Raw genomic sequence first — 14,847 nt, 5'->3', positions numbered from 1 at the left:
CCGAAAAGACAAAGTATATGATTATGTCTCGTGACCAGAATATTGTACGAAATGGAAATATAAAAATTGGAAATTTATCTTTTGAAGAGGTGGAGAAGTTCAAATATCTTGGAGCAACAGTAACAAATATAGGCCCCTAAATGATACTCGGGAGGAAATTAAAAAGAGGATAAATATGGGAAATGCCTGTTATTATTCGGTTGAGAAGCTCTTATCATCTAGTCTTTTGTCAAAAAATCTGAAAGTTGGAATTTATAAAACAGTTATATTACCGGTTGTTCTGTATGGTTGTGAAACTTGGACTCTCACTTTGAGAGAGGAACATAGGTTAAGAGTGTTTGAGAATAAGGTGTTTAGGAAAATATTTGGGGCTAAGAGGGATGAAGTTACAGGAGAATGGAGAAAGTTACACAACACAGAACTGCACGCATTGTATTCTTCACCTGACCTAATTAGGAACATTAAATCCAGACGTTTGAGATGGGCAGGGCATGTAGCACGTATCGGCGAATCCAGAAATGCATAGAGCGTTAGTTGGGAGGCAGGAGGGAAAAATACCTTTAGGGAGGCCGAGACGTAGATGGGAAGATAATATTAAAATGGATTTGAGGGAGGTGGGATATGATGATAGAGACTGGATTAATCTTGCTCAGGATAGGGACCAATGGCGGTCTCATGTGAGGGCGGCAATGAACCTCCAGGTTCCTTAAAAGTAAGTAAGTAAGTAAGTAAATCTACTTCAGACTACTCCGTGCTTGAGGTGTGCGCGCTTCACGAGACAAACGGCAACGAATCCCTTTGTATTCGCGAGAAAAACCGACAGGGAACAGATCGCTACGCTTCATTTGAGGTGTGCGCGTTCTTGCCGCAGTGCGTGCTCGAAATCGCATACAAACGAGCGAACGAAGTCCCGAATTCTGTTCGACCCTTGTTGCATTACAGCCGCGGCGCGCCCGTGTATTCCCAGCCTTGCAATATGGGCCGAGAAACTCGCGAAATCGAAAGCATTGTTTTAAATGGAACGTCACACACAATACGAGTTTCTCGCTCACCTCGCGCGAGATAAACACATTTCTCGCTCTGATCGCTAGCCCAGCGAATTTTTCAAGACACATTCGACCTCTGTCAACGATTACGATTACACACAGACATCGGGAAAACATTTTTCAGCTGTTTTAAATTCATTATTTGGAAAACATAGCAAAATGATTTCCAATACATCAGTGGAGCATTGAAATTGTTCAGCGTCATACTTATTTGTATGACTTTTTTTGTACTAATTTCGGCACCGCAGCCTGAGACTTATTGTGCCTAGACCCATAATAATAATAATAATAATAATAATAATAATACTAATAATAATAATAATAATCCGTGGCGCTACAGCCTGTGAAGGGCCTAGACCGACCAGCCGGCTGCTGGCCTCACGCCCACATGCCGAAGCAAAGGTGGACGATCATCCAAGCAGAATGAAGGTATCGTGTGGTTAACACGATGATCCCCCCAGCCGTTATAGCTGGCATTAGCAACCGGATTTCGCTACCTATCGTAACTCCCCAAGTGCATCATGATGCTGGGTGGGCATCGGTCCCATATACTGGCCGAAATTTCATGAGAAAATTTCTTTCCCCATGAGGACTCGAATCAGCGCACATTCCGTAACGCGAGTCCTAGGCAGATGCCTTAGACCACGACGCCACGGCGCGGGACCCTAGACCCATAACTCCACTGAACACACGAATACATTGCAGGACTCTCCCGTTTACTGAGTCAGGGTACCCGAGGGCCATTGCGAGACACCACACACACTGGGACAATGGACAGACAACCAGTCCCGGTGAAGAGTTCCGAATTAAATCTCCCTGACTTCACAACCGGGAATCGAACCCGGACCACCTTGATCAGGAGTCCAGCATGCTACCTGCAAAGATTTAATCTTTTTTCTGAAGCTTAAAAGGAGGCGGATATTTGTATGACATACAAGACGAAAACTATAAACACAGTAAATAAAAAAAATAAATCTGGAAGCAGATATCAATTGATTTAAACGGTTAAACCACAGTCTAGTATATAGTCACGAAGCTTGAGTTTATGAGGGTACTAAACAATAGACTGTGCAGGTACTATTTCGCATTGTCTGTGATGAGGCGATAGTAGAGATCCTAGTGGTTAGCAACTGTCTATGGATGCATATTTACTACGTATTGAGCTTCGTGACTGTATGTACTAGACTGTGGTTAAACTATAAAACGTCTTTGATTTAAACATCGGACATTATATTAAGATTAGTCTTCTGATTTGCAATGCGATAATATGCGAGTGGCTATGAATGAAATGATGACTTTATTACCAGATATTTAAAATGAAAATATGCTAATGAATGATTATTTTATAATTAGATATTACTGTTGGTATTACATAATAGTCAACACGATTATTTATTAAGGATTTAATACACAGGCCTACTAGTGAACACGATAATTTATTGAGGATTGTTTTCATTATACCTGTGATGCAGGAGTTGAATTACCAGAGCAAGTGTCTATCCTCTTAATGAAAAAGTTAACAGTATCATTCTGTTTCATGATAAAGTAACATACAACTTGCCACATGCCGTTTAATTGAGGGAATAATGGCATTTATTCATAAAAATTGCTCCAATGAAGACAATTTTCTTTTGTTTCACTGGCTTCTGCAAGATGTGATAAAAAGATGGTTTTAGTTCGCAGCCACATATGTTGTACTTTTAGGACAAAATCTTTTGATACTTGTATACCGGTATTCTAATACGATGTTGTAGCCCCCCAATTGTTACAATTTATAGGTCCAAGATGCAATACTATGGGAACTGGCCATTTCCCTAGTAATCCATGCTGGGCCTATTGCGTATTAAGTTGATAATTTTGTCAAATATTTTATATAATTTGGCGCCATGAAAGAAACTCCATCACCTCCTATATTAAGACCACATTGTCATAGTCACTGAAGGCCAAGGAAAAAATTGAAAACGCATAATTCCAGAGCCACTTTTGCATCAAAAAGTCTGTCAAATACACTTATTGCAGGTTTATGCAATATAAATCTTTTTCTTTTCATGGTAATGGAGTACCAATCAGAATTTTACTTCTCAAATAAAATAAACAAAAGTTCTATTTCGTTAATTCATGTTTTGCACCACGAAATTATGTAATTACTTACCTTTCTTTAGTATTATTAAAATGTTGGTTCTTGGACCACTACTACATTTTTTATTAAGAAATTGGATGATTTATAAGGTTCAAACTACAGGTTACAACATAATAAACATAGAAAAAACAATTATTCATATATTAACACTTTTATTTATATTATGCTGAGAATATAAGTATTTATTTATAGCTGTACAATGAACTGCATTTACGATATTGTACAATTTGTATAGAATCCGAGGATTAGGAAGAGCTGTATCAAATTATTTCTGTTTCAGAGTTTCCAACAGATCTTTCAAATCACCCACTGATTTCACCACTTTCCGTTTACAATGTCTTATTCTCTTTTTGTAGACAAAACTATTCTTTCCTTAAGTTCCTTATTCTTCTTCGACAGAGCCCGAATTTCATTTTCAGTATCAGCTTCCAATGACATAATGGATTTCATCTACAACTGTCACAGTAGAGAGACAGAGAGAAGAATTTCAGCAAACTTCCATTTTACTCGTCTTCTTTCTGAAAATAATAATTATATAAGTAACATAAGGAGCCGAATTTATACACAGAAGCAAATAGAAATTACAAGTATAGTATTATTATGGTTAACTATCAGTGTAATGCTCATCTAACTAACCTTTGGTTCTTCAGGGTACAAATATAGACAGTACAGTCCTCTTTCTGACACACATATGATAAGGTCGTGCGATCCATATCCTTCTCCCTCCCTGAAGTGACTGGAACAAATTATGCTGCAACGACAACACAAGGTGTCTGAACAGCTTTAACCTTAGGATCCTTTGGAAAGCTGCAATACAAGTTAAATTTAAATATTAATAAACTACACACGACAACAACATCCGATATTTGCGTATATGTCATTAGTCTCTCATTCACACCCATAACAGGTTATTCCAGGCAAGTTCTTGGAATCATTTCCTCTGCCATACATCACAAAGATTGTAGATTGTAGATTTTGTACTTTACATTGCAACAATTGCCTACTGCATTCTAAATGCATTGATTTCAAACAGTGTTAATGAAGAGAACTTTGTAAAATGTGGAAATCATAAGTTGAAGTTACTCTTAAAAACAGTCTAGTGTAGTGATCCTAACTTTGTAAACGATGCAAGCCCTTCTCGAATCAAAATGTCAAAATAAATATCGTTATTGTTGGTTTCTCTTCTACCAAATAATCAATACAAAGTGAGCAATGTAACTTTGAGGATACCTTGAAAGAGGCATAAGCTGATATGTACACAAGGCTGGCTGTATCAGCTCCGAAGCTGAAAGTATCAGGGTCTTGAATATTTCTAAAAAATGGAGTTATTAATATGCTACATCTACCATTTCATTCTTTTCTGGTTCTACATCTTCTGCTCTTTCAAAATGTTTCTGAGAGCCATTTTAGAAATCCATACTTGGATGATTTTATACCTAGACGTAAGATGAAAAACTCGGCATAAATTGTGAATACTCTCCAATACACGAAAGCAAGACTTAAATCGCGTATACCCCGTCGTGTTTCCTTCGAACGTGCTCGTAAGAAGACTGATGCCTGATCATATGTTGCCAAGTTTCCGCCTTCCAACTTTCTACTAGAATCGACGGCAGCGCATTTGTGTTCCCAAATGTACAGCGGATCGAGTAGTTTCTTCTGGTACATTACATCACGTGGATTCATAAGCAGGGTAGAATTGCAAATAGGTATGCATAGACTATGAATCATAGTACAATACAGACGCTCCATATTTAGCAACAAACACCAAGCCTGATATCACAGCTGCAACATACATTTTAGCAAAAAAGGGTCAGTAATCTTTGAATTAAAGCCTGGCAGGAAGAAAAACTTGGATTTCGATATGTGGAGAAAACTTTGGATTATGCACTTGAGATTGGAAAGAAATCAGAAGAAAGAGGTATAGTAGCTTTCTCTGATTCTGGCTGGCGAGGAGATGCAACAGATCGAAAATTCAACAGTGGATGCTGTATTTATTTTCATGGAGTTACCACAAGTAGAGTTTGGTTGTCCTCTCATCAACTGAAGCCGAGTTTATGGCACTGGCAGAAACTGTACAAGAAGGTTGGCTGAAGCCTACACCACTTGTTTATGAAGATAATCAGTAGCATAAGACGAACAGAAAATGAGAAAGGAAGCAGAAGGACCAAACATGTGGACAGAAAGTATAATTTCGTTAGAGATTATGTTAAAAGTGGACAATTATCTATAGCTTATAGAAATACAGAAACAATGGTAGCTGAGATAATGGCTAAACCACTTAGGAAAGTTAAATTAGGGAGATTCAGAAATGGATTAGGACTAGTTGAGGAGGGATATTGGGTATACAACACTTGAGTGTGAAGGCTGTCTTTTGTTATTAGGTGGCCATACCTGGTATCTATGCATTTCCACAGTCTAATATTATAGTCACGAAGCTCTATATGTAGGGAATATGTATCCATTGACAGTTGAACTTGCTAGTTGCTAGGCACTAGGTTGCTATGATCACCTGATCACAGACCTCTTCCCTAGCAGACGACAAAATGTATTATACTTTCGTTAGCGTGTTTTTCGGCTTCTTTGCATTATTGAAATATTAAATACATAAGGTTTATTTATTATTTTCATGAAGTATACAGTATATAGTCCAACCATCGGATCTGTGCCCCCGTAAGATATGCGAACTGAACCTTAATTCCTTTTCAGCCTCGGCAATTCATTTCTCTCCCTGTATTCCTATTTCTCTCTTTTCTACTCCTATCTCTTTCTCTCCCCCACTACTCACAATTTTGAGCCTTCTTGCGGGACAGTTTATTTGCACTTAAAGTCCAGTGTTGTCAACTCAACATGAATACTGTAGCACGGAGTGGTGAAAGAAATATTAAGCAAGTAATAGCATTTTGCATAAGTCAATCAGCATCATTAGACCTATTTAAATTAAATTATGAATAAGTAATAATTAACCTTACAGTTTTATAAGCAATATTCAAGAGACATGACACTGTTTGACGTAAGTTTGGCAACATCCCTATTCGGCAAGGTTCGTGGCCTGCTGTTTGACGTAGTGGGAGAGAAACGGGTGGAATGGGGTGAGTAGAGGCGTTAACTTTTCCAAGAACGACAGCGCTGAAGGGGCATAGATGGTCCGACAATAGTATGTTTTATAAACTCACTTTGCTGGATCTTTCGGAAGAATAACTCTGGCCTCTTTTTGTTACAATTTATAGCACTACAAACGTCTCCTTCTTGCCCCTTATTATTATTCTAATTATTGTATTTTAGTCATTAACATTTATTACAACCGATAACGAACATTTCACAGTTTACACAACTTTTCCTTTTCTTCAGCTAGCCGCTTGGAGAGCTGTATCGCAAGAAATAATAATAATAATAATAAAAAAAAAAATCACCTCAAGCTTCATGACTGTATGTACTAGACTGTGTTATTTCTCTGTATTGCTGCTGTCGTTCTCAATTATAGTATTCATTAAAGTTTTACTGTACATCTGGAACTACAGTACATAAATTTTTATTCTAACAAAATTAGGACCGACAGTGTAACTGCTGCTAAACTAGTATATGTCAGCAAGTCACACGATGAGACATTTTTACTGTGAAACTGTAGGCTAAACTAGTGCTTAATTAGTTCCCTTCATATTCTGCTCATACACCTTCAATTGTTTACAGCTCTCTCCTCAGTCATACCAACATAACTTTGGTGACATTACGAAAGTTTCACCTTAGTGTACACTCACACTATACCTTGCATATACGAATACGATAGGTTAGGTTAGGTTAGTTTTTTAGGTTTTTGTTATGCCTTGCATATACGAAACTATGTAGGATTTTCAAACGCAGGGTAAAGGGTGGTGAGTTTTTTTGTTTTGTGATGTCAGTACTTTTTTGTAATAAGCTTGTGTAATGGCGGATGTACAAACGAAGATACATTATGAAATGTTCGCGTAGGCTTCCATGGCTGGTGTACATGGTGTGTGGATAAGCTTCAGGGCTTCTACCGCGTTGTCTTGGTGTTGGTGGCTGACGTTTCGACCGCTGTGTTGTGGTCATCTTCAGAGCAGTTGTTGGATAAGGAAATAGTCGTACATATATAGTAGTATCGAGGGGGGAATACTTGCGGTGATAGGTCGTAGGTTCTCCTTACAACTCAGCAACTCATGGGGAAATCTATTCAAAGATCATACTTAGGAACGAGAAACCAGTCCCCACATATACGCGGCGCCCCCACCTTCATCCGGACATCGTGCATGGTATCAAGGTCACTCTTTCGGACCTTATGAGGGCCAGTATTTAATATGAATACTCCCCTTCATACAGACCTCAACCAGACTGGACAACGTAGGACCAATCAGATGCCAGAAGGAGAACCTACGACCTATCACCGCAAGTATTCCCCCCATATATATATACGAGCTCGCAGACTATTTCCTTATCCAACAACTGCTCTGAAGATGACCACAACACATTGGTCGAAACGTCAGCCACCAACACCAAGACAACGCGGTAGAAGCCCTGAAGCTTATCCACACACCACATACATTATGAAAACTTATTTTTTTTTAATTACCATTTGTTGTTTCACTATTTTTAAGTACTTATTCCATTAATACAAGTTATGCGTTCTTCACGTTACATCACATCGTGTTTTTCATATCTCAAAGTTTCCTTCTTTCACTAAAAACCATATTTTCACCTTCATTACAACGTACCTCCCATTTCAAGCGTAATTTACTACATTTTCGAACGATTTTAGTTTCTTGAACTATATCCCTATAAAATCCTTACCTTTTCAACTCCATCTCCACAAAAAAAAATTCCCATATATATTCAACGATTTTCATTTCCGAAATTATCAGAACTGTGCGCTAGTTTACCAAACTGTATACACTGAACATTATCCAACCCTTTATTCCTCGAAATGGGCGTAGTGGACATTATCCACTGATAAAGAGTTTATTTGCTCAGAGATGTGAACGTCTATGTCGAACAAGAGCACCATTTCGAGAAAATGCACGATCACATTTTTCACATTTGTATGGCTTTTCTCCAGTGTGAGTACGTCTATGACGAACAAGAGTACCTTTGAGCGAAAAAGACTGTGAACACATATCACATTTGTACGGTTTATTACCCGTATGCGTTACCGTGTGTGTCGTGAGATTCGACCGAAACGTAAAACTTTGTCCACATAACTCGCATACATATGGTCTTTCACCAGTGTGCACACGTTTGTGACGAACGAGAAGATTGCTTCGTGAGAAAGTTCGCGAACACACATCACACACGTGCGGCTTGTCTCCAGTATGTGTGCGAAGATGAATCAGCAAATGTGTTCTGCGAGAATGGGCGCTGTTGCAAATACCACACACGTAAGGTTTCTCGCCTGTGTGAATACGTTTATGCTCGACAAGCGATCCAAGTCTTGAGAAAATTTTGTTGCATACTTCACAAACACAGACTTTCTTGTTGTGTATGCGCATGTGCTTTTTGAGTTCTTTGAAAAGAGGGAACTGTATTCCACACGTTTCACATTCATTACAGTCTTTTCTGCAAGAATTGTATTTCAAAGTTTTGCTAATTGCGTACCTAATTGTATTAATTTTTCGACATCCATTGCCACCATCGCCAATTCTTCTCTCAATGTCCATGTCCTTAATATTTTCTGAAGATTTTTCATTAACAGTGTAATCTTCTTCTGTATCCATCATTCACCCAACACTGAAAAACCAAATTATCTTAAAAATATAAAAAATAATGCTATTACTAAAAAAATACATGGCTCCTACAAAAGACTTTTCCGGTTTCGAACACATGTAATTTACATTCTATAAATCTGAGGTACATTAAATAGTACCAATGGAAAGAGAAATTTAAAAAGTTTAGTTCCTCACCTTAAAGATGTTCAATGTGTCCCCTTTTGGTAACACGGCACACATCAAGCCTATAGTCAAGTTCCAAGTAGGTACAGGGATTTTCCAATCCCCAGATTCTGAGGTTATGTCTGGTCACCTTATCAGAAAAATGAAAAGGAAATTAAGCGAGTAAATATGGTATATCATATATTATACATTTTATAAATTTCTTTTTTAAAGGTTCAATTTTAAAATATTTCAAATTTAGAAAATTATTTGTAATTTTATTATAATCTTGGGCTGAAACTAGCATCATGTTTAAGTGCTGCACTTGTATGACATTTAGGCTCATCAATGGGAAAGTAGTCTTCGAATATGATAACTTATTCACGTCGAGAAATTTATAAATATGAAATTCCATTTAATTGTAATTTTTCCTCCATTGAAGGAACTAACCAGTAAATTAACAGTTAAGCTCGCATTTTATTTATTTTGAAGGCAAGTTAAGTTATTACTTTAAACTTTAACACTTCTCAAGATAAAGGATCAATTTTACTACTACCAGGTCAAAATATGCTTAATACTCATCTAAATTAACAAATAACGTTTTAGTTTTTAATTAGTCTTTTCAGGGATTAGTTCAACTAAAGTTTATTATTCTACTGTTTCATAAATTTTCTTTGCCATTTACTATTATTATTTTAGAACATAAATATGAAATTCGATTTAAGTTTAATTTTCCCTACACTGAAGGCGCTAACTAGTAAATTAAGTCACTTTTTATTTATTTTGAAGCTAGGTTAACTTATACATTACTTCAAACTTAAAGGCTTCTCTACAAAAAAAGGATTAATTTTACTATTGCCAAATCAAAATACGCTTAATATTTTTATTCACTCATCTAAGTTAACCACTGATAATTATAAGTTTTTAGCGACTGAATCATTGATATCCTGAACACCACGACAACATGCTAGACCATAGCAGCTCATTTCCATCCAAAATGCAGTTGTATGCACATTTCCTTAAACATAAATGACGGATGTCTATAGATTTAAATTCAAACAGATTGTGTTACGGTATCAGATCATATACGACATTAAGATATATGGATCATATGAGGAAACGAAGAGGAAGGCGGAAAATAAGAAAGATTGGAGAAAGCTGGGTTTGCAGTGAAAGAATGGGCAGAACACTAAATGTATGAATGGGTCACAGTAAGCTTATCATAAAATGTTACGATTATAAACATGGCTTCCTTAAAATAAAAACTCAGGAAAAGTGCTTTGTGCAAATATTTCAGTATTTCTGCTGTAGATATAGCAAGAATAAAAAACTGCGTAATATTTTCCAAAATGAATATTTCGAAGAGGCAACAGAGACTAAAACACAGATCTCAATCATGTCTCAGACTGTATAGCAGACAGTTTGCAGTATTTCAGTTTACTTGATTTTTTCTTTAATCTACAGTGTCGGCCAAAGAAACAGAAGAAATGAAATAGTGAAATGAAATTTTAAAGAAATTCAGAAATTTCGTGAAAGAAATGTGAAATGCTATGTAACTTATTCTTTGAAGAAACTGTTTTAGCCAGTATGATTTAATATCATACCCTTTTGGACTTCTGTATGTTTTCTAAAAACAGGAGACAATGTAGTATTACAAAAATTGGTATCAGTAATTTCGTACAAATGGAAACTATGATGTTGTACCCTCAGGGTTATTCCCTAACACTGATGTGTTAACGTGACATAATTTACACTAGAGCATAGATAATGCCAGTGACCTGTATCAACCCCTTACCAGCCCTATTTGTGGCGAGTAATTGGTAAGCCTATCCTGCTATCAAAAAGAAGTGCGTTATATGGCAGTAAAAATTTTTAATAGCCTCTCTATCGATGTAAAAAATGAAACTCAAAACATAAAATTATTTAGGGCCAAATTAAAGAAGTACCTAATTTCTCACGCCTTCTATTCTGTAGGTGAATTCATGACATTCAATAACACTTCATGAAATTGATACTAAAACTATGTGTTGTACTAGTAGACTATATTGTAAATCTCGTCTGTATATATTTCGGTAATTTCATAGAAGACGGGCACTTGGTTGAATATAGTAAGTATTACCAACTTCTTTATTTCAGAGTTAAATGTTAGTGATCTTTTAGTGACTTTTACATGTTAGTTCTAGGTTTTTGTACTAGGTGTCGCCGTGATTTTCTTTTAATTTTATTGGTTATAGTTGTCATTTGTTCTAGAATTTTCGTTAATTTTGAATGGATGATGACGTTATCAGTTGTTCTTGGTTGTTTGACGTGAGTGGTGTTATGTTGTGTCTGATGACTAAAGTTGAAAGTTTCTCATTTTATGATTTTTGTGATTTTCTTTCGATTTGATTGGTTATAGTTATCGTTTATTCTAGAATTTTCATTAATTTTTCGTGGATAATGACGTCCTGTTGTTCTTGGTTGTTTGACGTGAGTGGTGTTACATTGTAGATTTGTCTGCATTTGTCGAATGCGCATCACCATGCTTACGAAAAGCCACTTTTCAGTGCCAATAATTTATTTTGTGTGTACAAGGTTGGAATTTTGAAGTAAGAGGGAAAGGAAGGAAATCGTGTTCTGAAATTTATCTATTAAATTTTGTGTCGATTTTGGTTTAGTTCTTTCGCTGGTGAAGAAGGATTGTGTTCAATGTTGAGAAGAAAACTGTTTTTCTGTGGTTTAAAGGAATTATTTACTGAATTTTCTGTAGATGTTAAGGTGTAATAAGTGTTCGAAGAGAATTTCATTTAGTATAAACACGTGGTTTATTTATGCACAGTTGACTGTACGACAAAGTGTTGGTTTAGTTCTTTGCTCCCTGCATGGTTTAAGTTTGATTGCCTTAAAGCCTGTGTCATTTGTACTGGAAGTGAAGTGGTTGTCGATGAGAATTGAATTTTATTTGATAAGATGATAAATTATTATGTTTTGTTTTATGTTTTAGTGATTTTTGGGGGTAAAGTGCGGACGAAAATTGCTAGAAAAGTACTACCAACTATGAAGTTCGAATGCCACCAAACGCCAAAAAAATCAAAGGCGAAAAATTAAATATATTTTAATTTTTTTTGGAGGGCTTGTTCTTCTTTAAAAATATGAATATATATATTTGATTTTTCATCTTTGACTTTGCGATGTTTGGTGACATTTGACTTCATAGTTGGCAGAACATTTTTGGTAGTTTTCGTCAGCCATGTTGGATTTTGCCCGTCTTCTAGGAAATTACCTATATTTCATCTAGACTGTGACTATAAATTAAGACTTTATAATAGTATTAAGTTTTTTGACTTGTTCCATATTCTACCTGTAAGCATGTATGAATACCATGGAATGTTAATAAAAACAATACAAGTCATTACAATTGAATTATCAGAAGTAGGCAGGTGTCCATACCCATATACTGACAAAATACGTATATGCAAGGCTTACTACAGGTCTGAACTAATCAAATCTAACCTGTTACTAATACTCGGCCATACGAAAATTCGCTTTGGGTATTCTATAGCACCCAACACTAACGAGAAAAGTGAAAAAAATGATCTAATTTTCAGAGAGAAATTAGTTTGGAATATGATTATGTTTTATATTACCTACATAAAAAGCATAACATATAATTACTAAGATCCAGAGGCACATTATTTAACGACAGTAGGCCTAGAAGAGCCATGTGCTAATATAGGCCTATATATGCATTGTGTTGTAGGGTCTGTAAGTAAAGAAATAAATTAGAATACTTACTAACTGTATTCTACCTTTAAGTAATATCCTATAACAAATTAAATTAATAATACTTTTTAATAAGTAATTAAAATTTGAGTGTTATTACAGAGAAAGGAATATGTAAAGCAACTTGCTTTCAAACTTGTCTCTGTAAAATAAATACCAGTAGGCTCATATTTTAATGAAATACCAGGAGTAATATTTTTGCTGCATTCTTGAATACACTCTTTTACCATATATAATCAATAACGAACGTTATTGAACAAGTAATAACTATAATCTGTGACAGGTTAGGTTAGCTTATCTTAAGCTTTCTATATGCTTGGCATATACGAATCTGTAACAGGTTAGTTTGGTTTAGGCTTTTAATATACCTTGCATATACTACGTGAAGTGAAATGTGAGTTTCGCCTTCATTTTGAAGTGTTCTACACTTCTTTATTTCATGTGTTAAATAATAACTTTTAGGTAAACTACATCGATCAATTTTTTACTATTTTTACCGTATTTCCTAATATGTTTTGAAGTCAACTGACGTGCTATATGAATTTTCCATATTCCATACCACCTTCCCTCTGAAAATTAGACCATTTTTTCGTCATAAAAAAGCCTTCAGTGTCACGTGCTATGAAAACACAAAGCTGGCAGAGTATTAGTAATAGGTTAGATTTGGTTATAGTTCAAACTTTTAGTATGACTTGCATATACGTATTTTGGTCGGTAGGTGGTATGGACAGGTATCTGCCTTCTTCTGATAACGCAATTGTAAAGAATTACCAATTACTGGCCACAAATAGAATCGGTAAGGGATTGCTACAGGCAACTGGCCTTATGTTGAGACCTGCCAAAAATGTCTGGCCAGGTCGGTAAAATATCAACTTAGGACCACCACAGATCTCTCTCTGCTTGTCACTTGAGCTAACCCTTCACCAAACCCACTCTAACCTTGGCATAAAACTCGGCATACTAGTAATGAAGACAAATTTTAATTTTATAGCTTATCGAAGTGATACCGATATCATTATATTTCATGTGATATGGTGTAATGATATTCAATATTCAACTCGCCAATCCCATTCAGATCCTTCTTAGGATCATGAAGTATATACTATCTGTAACGAACATAAAACTAATATATGAAAAGAAAATGCAATCACTAGAACTAGTTATAGAGTAACAACGAATATCAAATTCTCCTCTACACTTTATCCAAATCATGTAGCCCAGTGCTTTGTATCGTCGCAAATTTTATTAGGTAATCATTAATCATAAATTTACACGCTAAAATAACTCGTATACTTACATGCGTTATATTCGTAACAACGGTTACATTATTCAACAGTAAACGTACGCTGACATCTTCATTTCGACAACCGCCATCGCGATCGTAAATAGTGTTGCCAACTTGATCACGCTAAAAGTATCTAAATACTTTGCAAAAAGTCTTTATTTTCAAGTAAAATACGCCAAATTTGAAAAAAAAAAAAATATATTTCTTTGCGTAAAATTGATTATTATTATTATTATTATTATTATTATTATTATTATTATGCTCAGAAAACTTTATTATATTGTCGTATTTAGCTAACAGTCCAAATTTCTTAGCACATTTTTTCTCTCTCTTTGTACGGAGGAGGGACCCAAGGGCTTACATTGCAGCCTGAGGCTTATTGTGCTTACCACTTCTATTTTTGTGAATGATTGGGTAGTCGAATGGCTGCGCTCTTGTACAAGTAGGCCTACAGCACGCTGCACCAAGAACTTAACCGGGCTATTGTATGGATGATGATGATGATGATGATGATGATGATGATGATGATGATGATGATGATGATATGTGAATGAATGATGGCGAAATTAGTCCGAGGTCCAACGCCGAAAATTACCCAATAATTCTGCTTCTTAGCCCATAGTCCTGATCACATTGTGATCAAAGGCAGGGGCAGGGGATTCACCAGCCACATGATGCAAGAGACAAAGAACCCCTTTATGGCGTCTAGAACGCGATGTAATTAGTTCCATGTTTGAA

At 35.9% G+C, this 14,847-nt stretch overlaps 1 long non-coding RNA gene across 3 annotated transcripts; it reads right to left on the bottom strand.

Annotated features, from left to right (window-relative positions):
- Window positions 1-3,317: 3,317 nt before the first annotated feature.
- On the bottom strand, window positions 3,318-14,223 carry LOC138714745 (uncharacterized). Of its 3 annotated transcripts, none has more exons than XR_011336072.1 (5): window positions 14,122-14,223; window positions 9,096-9,213; window positions 7,990-8,922; window positions 3,823-3,993; window positions 3,318-3,704 (listed from the first exon to the last, which is right to left on the bottom strand). It is a non-coding gene; the product is annotated as an uncharacterized lncRNA (long non-coding RNA). The 3 variants fall into 3 exon arrangements; XR_011336074.1 differs by having other exon boundaries at window positions 3,823-3,937; XR_011336073.1 differs by having other exon boundaries at window positions 8,791-8,922.
- Window positions 14,224-14,847: the final 624 nt, after the last annotated feature.

This window comes from Periplaneta americana, chromosome 15, assembly GCF_040183065.1.
Source record: "Periplaneta americana isolate PAMFEO1 chromosome 15, P.americana_PAMFEO1_priV1, whole genome shotgun sequence".
NCBI lineage: Eukaryota > Metazoa > Arthropoda > Insecta > Blattodea > Blattidae > Periplaneta > Periplaneta americana.
The sequence above is the reverse complement of the archived record's forward strand: the minus strand, read 5'-3'. Positions and strand labels throughout refer to the sequence as shown.